An 18,607-nucleotide genomic window follows, 5' to 3' on the forward strand; every position below is an offset into this window, starting at 1 on the left:
ACATATATGTCCTAAATGACTTGCCAAAACTATAGTTAGCTAATATTAAATCTGTGGAGTGGTTAAAAAATTTGTTTTAATGACTTCAGTTTAACTATGTGTAAACTTCTAACTTCAACTGTACTCTTGAACCCAATTGTGCTAATGATATCTTTGTATGATTGTTGCCTCCAGAGAGCGTGAGTGGAAGAAAGTGTTTCTTCTTTAAAGGTGTTCAATGACCTTTATTGCATTCTGGAAGCATTGGCAGCAATTTCAGTGGTAGACAGCTCCTACTTCAGTTCTAATTAGTGTACATTCTATGTTCTGGTTTAGAAACAAACCAAAACAAGAAGAAAAGTACAGAAAGATTACTTTAAATGCTAAATTATAAACAAATTATTTTCCTCAAATTCTGAATGTATATTGATTGCTTCTTAGCCCAACTTGTTTAAGACTGATTGGCAAGCAATACTTGTTTTAAAGGTAATATTTTAGATTTGTATGTTTGCCAGGTTTTCATTTATAAAAACATATACATAATAATGATATTAATTTTGTATAAATAAAAAAATTTATTATCATTGATTTGATGTTTTTCACTGTGCAATGCTGCTGATATGATAGGCCTACACTTTTTAGTTTATGGGGGTAGCTGACACTAAATACTTTTGCGAAGTTGGCATGTCCTGTGATGTAATGTGCCATACTCCATCTAACACTTTTAATAGCATTTTCTATTTTTTTGTATAATTATTGTGCATACAACATTTATGACCTCATCAGTAATTAAAATACTACATACTACAGTATTTGCTACACTGCAGGACCATTTGAAATAAACTAATTTAAAAATGCTTAAAAATGCCAACAATCTAGAATGAAAAGGTTAACATTTACAAGATAAGAAGCTACATGTTCCTTATAATGCATTCATTCTAACAATGCACTATAAGGAACATGCCTGTGACATTCATTTTACTCAATCATTTTACAGCAATTGTCATTCTAAAGAACAACATGGCTTAAAGGAATATACTCAAAAAGGAAAATTCTCTCATCATTTACTCATGCCATCCCAGATGTGTATTCATTTTTTTCATTCAGCAGAACACAAACAAATATTTTTAGAAGAGTATATCAGCTCTGTAGATCTATATAATCCAAGTAAATGGTAATCAGGCTTTTGTAGTTTCAAAAATCACATACTTTATCCATAAGACTCAAGTGGTTAAATCCATGTCTTCAGAAGCGATATAATAGGTGAGTGTGACGAGGTGGAAGTTGGGGCCGGGCCGTGAATGTGCACACTAGAGCTCGACCGATTTATCGGCAGGCCGATATTATCGGCCGATATTAGGCATTTTCCAAACTATCGGTATCGGCATTTATAATGGCCGATAAATGAATATTTAAAAAAAAAAAAAAAAAAAAAACGGACGAAACACCCTTCAACCATGTCATGAGTGTTGGAGTTGTATAGTTTGTCCACCAGAGGGCACTCTACACCGTCCCTGTTGGCAACACTCGTGTATAACGCGCCACACATCCTGCAATCTGCTGATCCAGCCAGAGTCGGGCAGAGAGAATCAGTTATCCGTGAGTGAGATCATCGGTGAAGTGTGTTCATGCCATGGTGAGTTGGTCACATACATTGCTTGAATAACAATTAAAAGAACATCCCCATCAGTTCTCTTAACTCAAATAAGCATGACAAAATTTGTGACTATCATGTCCAGTTTTGCTGCTGTTAAATAAGCCGAGAGTGAAGCGGAATTAGCTAGTAATAATTACGCTACGTTGTTACAGTGTAGTTGACTGACTGTCCTTTTAACTTTTGACGATGTGACTGAAGTATTTCTTTAATAGCTGTGACAGTTATAGCAATGAGACGTATCATCTCTCCTTGGCCTGTTATATTGAAAATGTATGTTTTACAATTTGCAGTATGACGTTATCCATTGCTAAATTATGGCTCAGCATAGACTAGCTAACCACAAAGCTAGCTAATGCCACTATCATCAGTGGAAGACCGCTAACGTTAACAGTAATGAGCTTGGAAACCACAACGAACTTTTTCTGCCTAAATAAAGTAATGATTATTACTGTATTTATAACTAGCATATCTCTAGTTACAGTCCCTGCATTGTAAAATGTAAGTTAGACTTGCGAGGAGTGAACATTTAGACAGAGGAAAAAGTATCAAACGTATCTTGTGCATAAAAGACAAAGTTAGCTTTTCTTTTACATGATGTGTGTGAATCCAACGACGCCAAGTGTGCGTTGCAGACTGTCGTTCAGCCGCAGCATTAACGAGTCACATAATGGATTTAGAATCGCTAAATAATAGGTTTTAGAAGGCAGGCAGCAACTGATGATTGAAAATGGTTTGATGTAGCTTGATGGAAAGAATTTAAAAAGTGCAGGTAAAGGGATAAGCAAGCTGACATTGTAATTATAAGGTAAGCTTATAAGGCAATGTAGGGAGTGGGACTAATTATTACAATACACACGCACACAAACATTTAGGAATGACCTTTATCTTGTTTAATGATAATATAAATTATGATGATATATCTAGTAATAATGTCATCATTATTTTTTGTAATTATTACTGTCAATAATAATAATAATAACGCTGGTAGTAATAGTTGTGGCTGTAGCAGCAATCATTTTATTTGTATGTTTATGTTACGTTTTATGTTATGTTGTTTTTTGTATATCTCATCTGGCTTGTTTACTTTATATTTTGACAGATGGCAAGTGGTGGACGAAGTCAAGTATGGGAGCATTTCACAAAAGGCCCATCAGGTACAGTCACATGCAACATCTGTACAGCCTCTGTGAGCCAGGGATCTGGCAGCCTCAAATTTAAAAATACATCCAACTTGTGGGCACACCTTAAATCAAAACACACAGAGATGTACGAGAAGAGGCAAAAGATGCACAGCCAACCACATCATTGATGAGTATGACACAGCCAAACCTAAAACAAGTGCTAGAGAAAACCACAAAATGGACTCTAAATGATCCAAGAACTCAAGAAATGGACAAACTCCTGATGGAGATGATAGCCACTGACATCCTGCCTTTTACAGTTGTTGAGGGTGCAGGGTTTAAAAGGGTTATGGCCAAAGCAGAGCCCAGATACCCATTAAAGACAGATACATTTTTCCAGTACAAAGAAGATGGATGAGATTTACACAGGAGTTGTAAACAAAATAAAGAAATTGCTGTCAGTTGAAAATGCAGGAAACAGCATTTCTTTTACCACCGACTGTTGGTCAGGGTCAAATGAGGCACTCATGAGCCTGACTGCTCATTTCATTGACAAGAATTGGAAAAAGGTCCAACTTGTCTTGAATGTGAAATCCTTGTCACAGTCCCACACAGGACAGTACATTGGAGAGACATTTCTGTCCATGCTTGAAGAATGGGAAATTGATGAGGAGCGGGTCATGCTTGTACTCAGGGACAGTGGGGCAAATATGGTGAAAGGCATGCTCTTGTTGAGATGCCAGACCTGAGCTGCAGTGCTCACATACTGCACCTAGCTATCAATGATGGCCTCAGTTCCCAGAGAGTGGTGGTGGACATTCTGGCAAAGCTGAAGAAAATTTCAACTCACTTCAACCACTCTGTTACGGCACAGCAACGCCTATCTAAAATTCAGGAGGAGCTAGGTGTCGCACAGCATTCGATCATACAGGCAGTACAGACAAGGTGGAACTCGACACTGCACATGTTGGTGAGGATGATTGAACAGAAAAGAGCCATCACTGCGTATGCTAGCGACCATGGACATTTCTCATGTCTGTCAGCAGAGGAATGGTCCATTAGGCCAAACCTGGCAGAGACCCTTGGACCACTGGAGGAGGTGACACTGGAATTCAGCAGAGAGGACTCATCCACATCCTGCATCATACCATGTTTAGCAGTGTTACAACGTTTACTGGAGTCAGAGGGACCAACCACCAGGGGTATTCAAACCACAAGAAAATTCATGCTGGACAGTTTGCAAAAAAGATTTGCAAAAGTTAAAGACGCTAAAGAGGTGGTGCTTGCCTGTGCCCTGGACCCACGCTACAAAGAGCGGCCTTTGGTACCAGAAATTCTGGTAAAAGTGAAAACCTGGCTAAAAGAGGCTATGGAGACCAGTCCACCAGATTATGCCACGCAAACTCCATCTGAGGAGACCGATCCCAAAAGGGCGAGAACAGAGGACCAAGTACCCAGTCTCTTAGACTCGCTGTATGACACTGTGCTCCTTCCATCCACCAGTGAGGCAGTGGAACCAGAGGGGATCATCGAAGAGCTAGAACGGTACTTCAGAGAGCCTGTCATTGACAGAAAGAGTGGGAATCCATACGATTGGTGGAAACACAACACCAACCGTTTCACCAGACTGTCAGTTTTGGCAAGGCAGTACCTCTCCTGTCCACCCTCCTCTGTGGCGAGCTGAAAGAGTGTTCAGCACCATAGGGAATATTTATGAGGATAGGCTAAGCTCTTTGAAAGGAGATAATGCAGAGAAACTTTGCTTCTTGTACTACAACCTGCCTCTGCTGGACTGGAGCTATTGAGGATTGACTGATTCAGTACACTACCTCATATATACTGTTAGCAATTTATAAGTAGTATAGTTTAAAGTTATATTTATGAAGCTATACCAAGTCTTTTAATACTGGTAACTTTGATTTGGTTGTTGTTGTTTTTGTGTTTTTGTTCAAAGGACTTTACGTTTCATATCTTAAGTTTGTATTTTTATACATTTTATTTATCAGAACTTTAATATATTTTGATGTTCCTCTGTTCTGTTGTGACAATAAAAGAAACAAGTTTCTTTTTAAAATGCATTATCATATTATTTTAGTTAAAACTCATAAATAACTACAAATAACTAATGTTAGGGAAATCTGTTAATGTTTTGTTGCGCGTTTCTGGAAAAAAAAGAAAATAATAAAATATCGGCCGATATATCGGTTTATCGGATTTTAAACCCAACAAATATTTGTATCGGTATCGGCCTTCAAAATCCTTTATCGGTCGGGCTCTAGTGCACACCCTGCCCTCAATCAGGCTTATCAGCAGAGGAGAGGGATAAAGACAAGCTGGATGCGAGAGAGAGAGAGAGAGAGAGTGTGTTTGTTTATGTTTGTGTTTTGTTTAAGATTTCATTAAAATATTACTTTGATGGTTCCTCTGGTTCCCTCCTCCTCCTTGCCCGACCTTTAACTGTTACATTGAATCAGAATCAGAATAAGATTTATTGCCAAGTATGCTTACACACACAAGGAATTTTCCAGTGCACAACAATACAAAACAGCAACAAGACAAATATAATGATAAAAAAATTATAAAAAATTGAATAAAAAAAATGAATAAAAATTGGTGCTGAAACCTGGCAAGTAGGAGGGATGTGCTGTCATGGAGTCCAAATGAGCAGCTGTGGCTGTGTTTATGTTTGTGTTAAGTTTTCATTAAAATATTACTTTGATGGTTCATATGGATTTAAACACTGGAGTCATATGGATTACTTAAATGTTTCCTTTATGTGATTTTTGGAGCTAGAAATGTCATCATTCACTTGCATTGTATGAACCTACAGAACTGAGAGTTTTCTAAAAATCTTTGTTTGTGTTCTGCTGAAGAAAGAAAGTCATACACATCTGGGATGGAATTTTCATTTTTGGGTGAACTATCCCTTTAAAATATGTGGGCAAACACCAAATGCTATGATGTATTGACTCCAGTATTTGCAGCTTGTAGTTTTCATCATAAAATTGATGCAATTTTGGTTGGTAAATATTTGGTTTTCTTCAGAAATAATAATGTTAGAAAATATTAAAAAAGAAAATGTTGTGTTATACTTTAACAGAGGACATTTAAGTTATGAGTTGCCACCCCAGTTAAAATGGTCTAGAACTGCCACTGAATATCAAATCAGATGTCTATGGCAATTCACCAGCCCTAATCATAATAAATATGTTTTGGTGTTCTGGCTGACCTGACCTCAGCACGCTGCACAAGTGTTTGTAGCCTGCTTAGGCTGCTTAGCATTGCTTATTCTTATTCTCATATGTTCATCGTTATATCCTTTGTCATTTTACCGCATTTCAGGTTTTCCGCTTTTCTACTGTTTCATCTGCGTGTATTTTACCTGTTGCTGCTGCGCCTAGCTAGAGTCTGTGTTTCACCTGCTAGTTTTTTTTAGCATTGCTTATATATCTGTTTTCAGCTTTAATCCTTAACATCTGAAATTTTGAAGCGTGCATCAGGTTTTTCCTCGCATTATTCTCTTATCGCGATTCAAATGCATGCATATTTCTATTTTTATCGCAATCTTTCTATTTTAAACCACGTGCATTTTTCAGCGTGCACCCGTTTTTTTCCTCTGTGTTACACAGATTATTGTATCGATCTCAAAGCACCGCTTATCAAGAACAACCAACAAAAACAACAAACAATTGCGTGAGGGATTCACATCAATCTCAAACCCTCACTGCTCAGGAACAACAAACAACAACAAACAATTTGTTATTTCATCCTGCATTGCATGTCACATGTTTACAATACCGTAATTTCCGGACTATAAGCCGCAACTTTTTTCCCATGCTTTGAACCTCGCGGCTTATACAATGACGCGGCTAATATATGGATTTTTCCTGCTTTCAAATTTTATAAAAAAATAAATAAAAAAAAAAACATTCTGTGACGTGCTCAGTTTTTTGGCGGCATGAAGCTTTCATTAGACAAATGAAATTGCCGAACGGGTTAAGGTCAAAACAACTTTTTTTCTCCTAGGATTAATATGCTCCTTGGCCCCGGTGAGGGCTGGAGCAGTCAGAGGAAAGATCCGTTGAGCCTGACCCAACCCAACCCATTCCCTCTTATAACTAGGACACAGTACTTTAATTACAACAATTCATATTATATCAATCCTGCTGATTCCAACATTTCAATACAAAATACTCAATCATACACAAACTTACACGCATGGTAATGTCCATTCTAGCACACACACACACACACACACACACACACACACACACACACACACACACACAGCCGTCCTTCTCTACCCTCTTGGTAATCTACCCAAAAAAAAAAAAAAGGGCGCTATTTTTTTATTTTTTATTATTGTCCTGTCAATTACTGTTCTTATTTGTGTTATGTTGAATGTGTGAAAGAAATAATAAAAATTATTAAAAAAAAACTTTTTTTGTTTACTGTTTAGATTAAATCGAGCACGCTCAAACTTCCCATCATTCTGATTACGGTAGTAATTTTGTCACCCTCACCATGGCAAAGACATGGAGAAATGCATATGATGCTGCTTTCAAGTTGAAGGCGATTGATCTGGCTGCTGCACGGGAGCTTGGTCTTAATGAGTCGATGATAAGACGCTGGAAACAGCAGCGTGAGGAATTGACTCAGTGCAAAAAGACAACTATATCTGAGGCTATTCAACTCCGACACCGAAGGAGATGACTTCAGTGGTTTCATGTGCACAAGAGGAGGAAGATAGTGACCAATGACTTTCTTGGTAGGCTACTGTTTACTGCAAATGTTTTATTACAAGCCGTGTGTGGCAGCGGGGGCGTGGTCAAGCGCCTGTCCGGGAGAGAAAAGCTGTAAGGGCGCTTACACCTGCACTAAATTATGTCTAACACCGGTGTCTAATTTCAAGTGCCCTGCTTCACGTGTCCTTCTTGGGAAAACTGTCACACGGGCACCAGTGTGACAGTTTTCAGCAGGGCACTTGACGTTCCAGGTAAGGCCTTTAATGGCCACAGCAATGTTTACAATCAATTTTATAAAGTTTCTCAATTCTTCTATGCGCCAACACTAGACTGACGTGTGTCACTTTCTCAGCTCTGTGGCTGCTGCCTTTTTATGCCGCTCTCCCCATGCTTATTGAAATTAGACACCGGTGTTAGACATAATTTAGCTCAGGTGTAAGCGCCCTTACCGCTTTTCTCTCCCGGACGGGCGCTTGACTACGCCCCTGCTGCCACACCGTGTTTCGATAAAGCCTATTTATTTTTGTTACAAGCCGTGTTTCGTTAAAGCCTGAGTAAAGTTAATTTGTTTCAATGTACCGGTAGGCACCTGCGGCTTATAGACAGGTGCGGCTTATTTATGTTCAAAATAATATTTTATTTAAAAATCAGTGGGTGCGGCTTATATTCAGGTGCGCTCAATAGTCCGGAAATTACGGTACTCTCCTCCGTCAGCAGTGAGGGATTCACATGTGATAAATGTAAGGAATTAGTCAGGCTGACAGAGAAGGTTAATGAGTTAGAGACACGCATCCAAACGCTAGTGGAGGTCAGTGAGAAATAGAAGCCGATAGATACTGTTTCGGATGCGGGCAGTACAGAGAGCAACACACACACTTTGGTTCCGGCTGTAGAGCCCCTGCAACAGGGCATTTGGGTGACGTCTCGGCGGCATACTTGCTCAGCAAAAAGACACCACTCTCCCGTTCCTGTTAGTGTTTACAATAATTTCTTTGGGAATGGGATTCCCACTGGGAATCATGTTGAAAGAGCCCTTGTTATTGGTGATTCTATTGTAAGGAATGTGTAAATAGAGACTCCAGCCACTATTGGTAATTGCATTTCGGGTGCCAGAGCGTCTCACATCAAATCAAATTTACATGTGCTGGCTAATGCTAAACATAGATTTTCTAAAATTGTTATCCATGTCGGCTGCTGAAACTAACAAGCCAGACACTAACGATGTCTGGCTTGGCCAGTTGGAGATCACTAAAAATAATGTTAAAGAGGTGTGTGAATTTGCAAAAACTATGTCAGACACTGTAATATGCTCTGGCCCCCTCCCTGCTCGTCATGGTGACGAGGTTTATAGTAGATTAGTGTCAGTGGATGTCTGAGTGGTGTGGAGAATAGAATAGGATTTATAGACAATTGGAAGAGTTTTTGGGGTAGACCTGACATGCTAAAGAGAGAGACGGACTCCATCCCAAAATAAGCCACTAAAATATAATTTGACTCTCGATGGATGTACTGTTACATCATCTTCAACAGCGAAGAACATAGGTGTTATATTTGATACCAATCTGTCCTTTGAAAATCAAATTATCAATGTTTGTAGAACAGCATTCTTATGTTTACAGTGAAACGAGAAAATGAATTTTGTTGTAGTAGAATTGTATTGTACTGTGTGTAAAGAGCTCAAGGGACTGCATCTGTAACTGTTGGCAGGCTTCTGGGGTTGGAGAGGGGCGTGTGTCGCAGTTCGGTCTTCAGGAACCGTGACACAGGATCATGGATGTTTGTATCGCGATTTCGGTTGCGTTTCGCATATTGTTACAGCCCTATTGGCTACCTGTTACATTTTTTATAAACTTTTAAATTCTGTTAACTACGTACAAAGCTTTGAATGGTCTAGCTCCGCAGTACTTATGTTAGGGCTGTGCAATTAGTAACATTTTGATCGTGATTTCGATTTCGGCTCCTAACGATCACAAAAACAATATATAATTAATATATAATTTTGCACATTAAGTTTTGCAAGTAAACACTTATATTATCTTGTGTTCTGAATGACATTCGCACTTTCGCCCCTCCCTAAAGCTAGGGAACTAGTAGTCAGCTATGTCTTGTTTGTGGTATCTGGTGGCATTGAAAAATCAGCGTGAGTGAAGAAGATTTCGGAGGAAGAGAAGCAGCATTTGGTGAGCAAAAAGGGAAGAGCAAATTCCAATGAATGGGAGCAGTTTGGATTCATGGAATCCGACATGGACCAGAAATGAATCATGAGCAAGATTTGCTACATGGTGGTGTCTGCACCCGATGGTAACACCGCGAATCTGTTTAACCACCTTAAACATAAACACAGTCACAGATGACCAACTTGTAAGGAAGAAACAGAAAGAGAAGACAGCCCCAACAACATCCCCATTAGTACAGTCGACAACGACGGCATCAGAAAGTCAGTCAATACTTTGGACAAGCGTTATGTTTTGCCATCTAGCCACTATTTCACCAGAGTTGCTCTGCCCGCTTTATATGAGAAATGCCGTGCAGAAGTGGCTAATGAGGTGGCGAAGGCAGAGTACTTCATCACCACTACTGACCTATGGTCTAGCCGAACCATGGAGCCATATATTTGCCTCACAATACATTTCATCGATGCGGATTTCAATTTGAACACGAAATGTCTACAAACGACATTTATTCCCGAAGACCACACGGTTCATGTTCTAAAGGAAGCTATGGCTGCATGGGGTTTAAAGGAGGAAAAGCTAATCTGCATCACCACTGACAATGCCTCAAACATAAAGCTGGCAGCTGAGGTAAATGGATGGGTAAGGCTTCGGGCACAGGCTCAACTTGGCCATAGGTGAGCATGAATCCTTGATTATGGTCATATGTAACAGGTGGTGATTTAATTGTATGTAAATAGTTTATTTTTACAAAAGTAACAACAATATTAAGTGTAATGCGCAATTAATATGTGTTACTGTGTGATTGTCTCTGTTACACTAGCCTACTGCTACTAAATAATATCACTGTGTGAACTCTCTCTCTCTCTCTGTCTTTCACACACACACACACACACACACACACACACACACACACACACACACACTATATGGAAATGATGTTTTGATGAAGGTTGTTATGATCATAGTCATACTAAATATGTATTTGTTGTTATCGTAGAAAGATTATTTATATATTATACATTTAAATGTTCAACGGGAAAAGTATTAAGGGAAATTTCATAGTTCAAGGTGTTTTCACTGTTGATTTGTTTAAGTGCAATAAATGCAACATTGTTTTTTGAGAGATGCTAAAAACAAACTGAAATGTGACGCACTTTTCAAAATATATCTATCTAGCGAATGTTAATATGGAAAACGATTGAAAAACAGCGCGAGCGGACACAAAAACTCGTTCAGTTTGAACATCCCCTTGTTCGCATGAATTTTATCAAAGATACCTTCTCAAAAAGACAGACTTTTGTTTCAGTTGCTTGTTAATTTCCACTGTATCCAGCGCTGTTTGTTCTCTGTATTCGTAAACACCCAGAAACGTATCGGTTACCTAACGTAACCTCGGTTCTCTCTAGATGAGGGAACGAGTATTGCGTAAGCTAGCTTACGCTACGGGAAAGATTCATCTTTTCTGAGATATTGAAGCCAAAAATTATCCTTAATTTTTGTATCCATTGTCAACGCAATGCGGCAGCTGCAGACCTTGAGCGGGCTAGCTAGCGAGCTCATAGGTTGCTCTGCGGCAACTGCTGCAGCCTATAGACGAGCTTGGGCGAACTCGCATCCAATGAGAGGCGTCCGCGCTCACTGCATCAAAGCCCGCCAAAATGGGCGTGACTAGAGTGCATATAAGCGTAGTTCGTAGGCTGGAACCCTGGTTTTCATTGACTAAAGCTGAAAAGTCGCCGTGGCGCGAAGCACGGCCGGCTACGCAATACTCGTTCCTCATCTAGAGAGAACCGAGGTTACGTTAGGTAACCGATACGTTCTCTTACGAGAGGTTCTCTCAGTATATGCGTAAGCTAGCTTACGCTACGGAACCCATTGTCAACGCCGTCGCGCCAAGCATCCACTGTATGAGCCCCAGGGAATTAAGGGGGACCCGGGGAGCCCTTATGAGTGGGGAAATAATATTTGGCCGGCAAGAATGCGGGTCATTGATTGTGTAATACATAAGCACATAGTAGGACGGGAACGACAGAGCGGCGGTGCCGGTCTGTGTGGAATGTGTCCCATCAGTGCAGCTCACCAGGGGAGCTGTAGCGTATTAAACCGCTAGTAGTTTTGCCTGCAGAGCGGGCACTTCCATATTGTAAAATCTGACAAAGGTGGAGGGGAAGTCCATCCCTCTGCCACACATATGTCGTGAATGGAAATTCCGCTGGACCATGCCCACGAGGATGCCATGCCTCTAGTGGAGTGAGCCCTAATGCCCAACGGGCATGGCAGGTCTTTTGACGCGTATGCAGCAGCAATAGCGTCCACTATCCATCTAGATAGTGTCTGTTTCGAGGCGGCGAGACCTTTGGTGCGCCCTCTGAACGAAACGAAAAGCTGCTCGGAGCGTCTGAAAGCAGCGGAGCGCGCAGTATACAATCTCAGTGCTCTGACCGGGCAAAGGAGATTGGCGTCGCGTTCGCTATCCGGTGCTGGCAGCGCCGATAGGGAAATGACCTGTGCTCTGAAAGGAGTACCGATCACCTTGGGAACATAGCCGTGTCTAGGCTTTAAAATGACCTTGGAGTCACTTGGTCCAAACTCAAGACACGCAGCGCTGACAGACAGCGCGTGAAGGTCTCCCACACATTTAACTGATGACAGGGCAGTCAGAAAAACGGTTTTGAGTGAAAGGTATTTCAAATCCACGGATTCAAGTGGTTCGAAAGGGGGGGCTTTCATAATTTCGAGAACTATAGAAAGATCCCAGATAGGAACCGATGGGGGGCGCGGGGGGTTCATCCTTCTAGCTCCCCTGAGGAAGCGGATGACCAGCTCGTTTTTACCCCATGACTGGCCGTGCAGGGGTTCAGCGAACGCCGCAACGGCCGCCACATACACTTTGAGCGTGGATGGGGATCTGCCCTTATCCAGCAGCTCTTGTAGAAATACGAGCAGCGACGACACCCCACATGTCCACGGGTCCAGGTCTCTGTCGGTGCACCATTTTGAGAACACAGACCATTTTGACGCATAGAGTCTTCTCGTGGAAGGGGCTCTAGCGTGTATGATGGTGTTTATTACTCCTTCTGGCAGAGCGACGGTAGTCGTTGATCACCCACGCATGCAGTGCCCAGCTCTGGGTGGGGATGCCAGATTGTGCCGCGAGCTTGAGAGAGGAGATCTGCTCTCACTGGGATGGGCCACGGCGCTGTCAGTGACAGCTGCGTAAGCTCCAGGAACCATGTCTGATTCTCCCAACGCGGGCTATGAGGAGCACCGAGTGACGCTGCTTCCCTGATCCTCTGCATTACCTGTGGCAATAGCGAGACGGGAGGGAAGGCGTAAGCGGGCGTCTGGGCCAGTCCTGGGCCAGCTGCGTCCTCGCTCGAGAAAAATATTGGGCAGTGAGAGTTCTCTTTGGACGCAAAGAGGTCTATCTCTGCTCTGCCGAATAGGTGCCATAACGCCTGGACTGTTTGAGCGTGCAGGGACCATTCCCCTGGGGAATATTGTCTCTGGACAGTCTGTCCGGCCGCCGCTCAGGTGGCCTGGCACGCGCGCCGCCCTCAGCGAGCGCAGGTGGCACTGGGACCAACTCAGTATGCGTTTTGTCAGATGGAAGAGGTTCCTGGATCTGACACCGCCCTGACGGTTTAGGTAGGATACCACAGATCTGTTGTCCGAACGGACCAGGACGTGGTGACCCTGAATGACCGGGAGAAAGCGACGCAGCGTGCATCGACCGCTATCATTTCCAGACAATTTATGTGAAGGAGCTTTTCCTGAACTGACCATAGGCCGAAAACCGGAGAGCCCTCGCGAGACCGCGCCCCAACCCGTGTTGGACGCGCCTGTCGAGATGACTTTTCGGCGAGATACAGCTCCCATTGTCACTCCCCGCTGATACCATTCGGCCACTGTCCAGGGCTGCAGAGCTGATATGCAGGTCTGAGTCACCTTGATGGGCTGGCGGCCTGTGGCCCAAGCCCGGCGAGACGCTGGTGTTTAGCCAATGCTGAAGCGGGCGATGTGCAGTAAACCCAGCTGAAGTACTGCTGCGGCTGAGGCCATGTAACCTAGCACTCTCTGGAATTTCTTCAGAGGCGTGAGGCTGTTCATCTGAAAAGATGCGGCTAGTCGCTGAACACGGCGTCGCGCGCTGTGTAGATAAGCGAGCCGTCATTGCCACGGAGTCTAGTTCTATTCCCAGGAAGGAAATGGTCTGACTGGGCTGTAGTGAGCTCTTGGTCCAATTGACTGCAAGACCCACACTGTTCAGATGGCTGAGGAGAACTGCTCTGTGAGACAGAAGCTCCATATGTGACTGAGCCATAATCAGCCAGTCGTCCAAATAGTTCAGAATTCGCAAACCCTGACTCGCGAGGGGTGCGAAGCCGCATCCATGCACTTTGTGAAAGTACGGGTGCTAAGGACAGGCCGAACGGAAGGACGGTGTATTGATAAACCTGGCCGTCGGCGAATCTTAAGAATGGCCTGTGACGGGATTTATCTGAATCTGAAAGTATGCATCTTTCAGATCGAGAGAAATAAACCAGTCCCCTGGCGCACATGCGCGAGGAGTTTCCTGATTGTAAGCATTTTGAACGGTCTTTTGCAAGCACCTTGTTCAAAACCCTGAGATCTAATATGGGTCTGAGGCCGCCGTCTTTCTTGGGAACAAGAAAATAATGGCTGTAAAGCCCCGACTCGCTCAGAGAGGGTGGCACTTTTTCTATGGCCCTTTTGCACAGAAGGCTTGTTATTTCTGAACGAAGCAAGCACGCTGCTTCCGTGTTCACAGTGGTTTCGAGCCGCTCTGAAGCGAGGAGGGCGGCGATCGAACTGTAGCAAATAGCCCTGTTGTATTGTGCTTAACACCCACTTGGATATCCCTGGAATAGCTTCCCACGCTTTGAAGCGTAACGCTAGAGGGTGAATGGCCAATTCGCTCTGATTGCCGCACACAGAGCTGAACAAAATGTGTGAGCGCTGTTTAGCGTGTTCATGCATGATTGCTCGCGAGACAGCATGAACAGGCTGTTTTGTGAGTGACTTCCGATTGGAATGAATGGGGAAAGAGTCACATCTGTTACGTGATGCGCAAGCACGGGACTTACACACAGAGGAATGGTTGCTGGCCGTGTAACAGAGCGGGCAGAGAATGGGCGCACGACGCATTTGTGGGCGCATTTATTGACTCTAGCGCCGAGCGGTTCAGTAATCGCTTTATGTGAGCGTGCTCTGGTGGGGACACGAGACATGCAGTGCTTGTGTGCAGAAGTGAACACTGGGTTGTGGGCACATTTTCTACACATAGGGCTGGTCGTGTGACAGAGCGGGCAGAGAATGGGCGCTACAGACGCATTTGTGGGCCTTCATTGACTCTGACGCTCGAGCGGTTCAGTAATCGCTTTATGAGAGCATGCTCTGATAGGGGCACGGGATGTGTTATGCTTGTGTGTAGGGGCTAACACTGGGTTGTGGGCACTTTTTGTACACATAAGACATGTTTGCTCTTTACAAGATTTATTTGGGTCGCCGTGAAAACGGCGTTTGAGTGCAGGCAAGCGGGCAGTGTCACCGGCTTGTTGGCTGCTAAATTCACCACTGTAGTAGCCTGAGAGAAGGGGACTGACAGGGGCAAAGCTTTGACGGTGGTCCGCCGCGGCGGACTGAGCCGCCGCTTGTTCAACACAGTTAGGAAGACTTCGGCTGCTCGGGTTTCAGCGCTACCTTAGATCGAGGCCCGCGGGGCGGCGGTCTGCGGCGGCTGTCTGAGCGCTGATCAAGGGCGGCCGCCCTGTCGACGCTGAGAAGTCTGAGATTGTTGAACTGGGCGCTGTGAAGAGGCTCGTGCAGGAGGCTGATCACGTGAGCGGCCTGCAGAGGAGCTAGCGACGCCGGCAGGAAGAGGTTCATGGCTTGGGTGGCTTTCTGGACTTCTGAGAAGCGGTCAACAATGCCACTCACCGCGGAGCCGAAGAGACCGGTTGGAGAGAGCGGTGCGTTGAGGAACGTGGAGCGCTCTGCTTCTCCCATGTCGGCTAGTGTTAGCCATAAGTGTCTCTCGGTCACAGTCAGCGAGGCCATGCACTTCCCTAGAGCTTGGTCTGCAGCTTTGGTAGCCGAAGGGCGAGGTCTGTCGCGCCAGTAGATCAGTAACAGCCTCTGGGTGCCTGCCTTTCTCATCCCACTCCGAAGAAGGTCTGCTTGTAGGATCTGTAAAACGGCCATTGAGTGTAGAGCAGATGCGGCTTGGCCGGGCGGCGGAATAGGCGCGCCAATATAGGCGGAAGTTGCTCTGCAGGCCTTAGACGGGAGCACAGGCTTGGAACGCCATCTCGCGGAGGGCGGACAAAGGTGTGCTGCTACTGAGTCCTCGACCGGGGATGGAGGAGTAGCCTCTTCAGTGGCGCCGTCCACCGACGCGAGAGAGGTGGAGACGTGTGAACGGGTCCTGGCTGAAAAAGGAGCGTTCCACGACTTTGCAAGCTCCGTATGTAATTCCGGCAGGAAGGAGCGGCCCGGCCGCTGGTGTAGAGCGGCGATGGCTTTGAAGAAAGCAGCCGTCGAGTCTGTTGGGTGCCTGCTCAGGGGCGGTGACCACTCGAGCCCGAGGCGGTCGACGGCCTGTGTGAGGAGGCATGTTAACTCCCTTCGACTCGGGCGCGGGTCCTGCTGGATTCCTGGGCTGAGGAGGAGGCTTGGGAGCCTGTCCACTCCTCGCTGTCCGAAGCCATGATGGAACAGCGGCCCTTATCCTCCGCCGTCATCCGAGATGGCAGCAGTCGCGGCCGCCGGCGGCAACTGCGCTGGCGTCCGGGGCGGGGAGGGTGAAAGCGATGCTCGAGGGAGAGGCTCCGGCGAGGCAGTCGCTTCAACCACAGTTTCCGGCAGCCTTTGTGAGCGGCGCTTCTTCCTGCGCGTGCTGAGGGTAAGGCGGCGCGGCGGTTTCTGCTTTGATCGGCCTGAGTCGAGCCCACAGGGTCGACATCGGTAGCTCCTCGCAGAAATCGCATCCGCCCTCAGTGAGGGCGAGCTCTGCGTGCCCCAGTCCCAGGCAGAGAGCGCAGATGATGTGGCGGTCTCCTGTGCTGAGAAGGGCGACATGAGGCGCAAGTGGAGCGAGGCATCTTGAAAAGACGCTCATACTCTTTTGTGAATAGTTCGTGAGAACTAGCTTGCTGAATAAAAGGATACGTCGTCGGATGGCGTAGCTCGCAGGATGGCTGAAGGTGGCTGAGACGGCCGGCTTCTTCTAGCGCTGTCCACGCTTGCTAGATGCCCCTCGAACGGCGACGCGGCTTCCAGGTCAGCGATGCGGAGAGCTTCGCTGAAGAGATGAAAATCAGGGTTCCAGCCTACGAACTATGCTTATATGCACTCTAGTCACGCCCATTTTGGCGGGCTTTGATGCAGTGAACGCGCGGACGCCTCTCATTGGATGCGAGTTCGCCCAAGCTCGTCTATAGGCTGCAGCAGTTGCCGCAGAGCAACCTATGAGCTCGCTAGCTAGCCCGCTCAAGGTCTGCAGCTGCCGCACTGCGTTGACAATGGATACAAAAATTAAGGATAATTTTTTTGGCTTCAATATCTCAGAAAAGATGAATCTTTCCCATAGCGTAAGCTAGCTTACGCAATACGAGAGAACCTCTCGTAAGAGAACTGTTTTACTGTGTGAGAACCCGCTCTGAATGATTCAGCGAGAGAGCGCACCAAACTAATTGTACTGAATCACGAATCGATTCAGACCGTTTTGCAAGCCAGTTTGCTAGTTCTTTTAAACAACCAACGTAAATACAGGACACATTAAATTATTGATGAAATATTCTAAGAGTAAATATTTATCAGGGCAGTCGGAGCGCTCATGGTGCACAGTGCGTACAATAACGATAAATGATATATCAAAAATCAAACTAAAAACATTTTTCGCTGGTAGATGGCGTAAACTACAACTAGATGAACAGATTATAATCGACTAACTAATTTCTTAAAGCGCATAAACTGTTGTAATAGCCTTCATGTAAAGTATATACCTCAGTTTTCGAAAGACAGACAGACAGACAAACAGACAGACAGACAGACAGACAGACAGACAGATAGATAGATAGATAGATAATGACAGAACTTACAATGGCAGCTGTTCCTACGAGCCCTCACTGCAGTACTTTAAAACTGACGACTGTCCGACATAAACTCCAAAAAGACGCAGCGATGTAAATGGTGTTATAACCAAAGCCGTTGTAAATCCATGTACATTGTTGTGGAACTCCAAATTATGTTTCAACCTGCTAAAAACAAATCTCACCTCACACAGGACAGCTACTCCAGGGGACAAAAACAAACTCTCCGTGATCCCGTCTCAGTGTCCTCGAACAATCTAAATAATATCTATTCTCACATCTCAGGCAAATCTCACGTCACTAGAATCTTACAGTTCCTTTCTTAAAAACTGTTAAATTTTGTGTAGAGTTTATATCCTGTTTTGTGCAGAGTCTGATGAAGTGTCCCCCAGCACAGCTGAAATAAAGTGCTGAAGGAGCTGCGGAGTTTCTCGTCTTCACACTTCAAACTAAAAACCCCGCCTGTAATGCGTGCGAGAAAACGTCTCAATCTGCTTCAGTGCATGCGCAAAACACTCTTAACAGAGCTGAACCCAAAACGGCAACTTCTTGTTCTGTTCTATTCTATTCTATTCCCATCAAGCAAAAGGCAGGGCTGCCAACTTTGTCTACCTGGTTGGAGTGAGATTTTGATGGCATGGGGTGAATCTATCGCACACGCGTTTGTGATAATAAGGCTCTCTTAAATTTAACGCCACAACATGACCTAATTAAATCCTATAATGCAAATAATGATCAGTGTGCGCACGCCAATAACCAATTCACAATGTCAACAAACACATACACTGTATGGCACAACCAGGATTTTTCCTGGGTC

The 18,607-nt window shown here is 44.6% G+C and overlaps 1 protein-coding gene and 1 pseudogene across 2 annotated transcripts in view; one reads left to right on the top strand and one right to left on the bottom strand.

Moving 5' to 3' along the window:
* wnt5a (wingless-type MMTV integration site family, member 5a) overlaps nucleotides 1–18,069 on the bottom strand; it is a 66,879-nt gene extending 48,810 nt beyond the window's left edge. Inside the window, exon 1 of one of the 2 annotated variants that reach the window (XM_052108325.1) lies at nucleotides 17,800–18,069. The gene's annotated coding sequence lies outside the window, so the exon portion shown is untranslated. The remainder of the gene's footprint in view (nucleotides 1–17,799) is intronic. The other variant, XM_052108326.1, reaches the window with a different exon arrangement.
* Nucleotides 2,736–4,562, top strand: LOC127631250 (zinc finger BED domain-containing protein 4-like; annotated as a pseudogene).
* Nucleotides 18,070–18,607: the final 538 nt, after the last annotated feature.

This window comes from Xyrauchen texanus, chromosome 37 (genome assembly GCF_025860055.1).
Source record: "Xyrauchen texanus isolate HMW12.3.18 chromosome 37, RBS_HiC_50CHRs, whole genome shotgun sequence".
NCBI lineage: Eukaryota > Metazoa > Chordata > Actinopteri > Cypriniformes > Catostomidae > Xyrauchen > Xyrauchen texanus.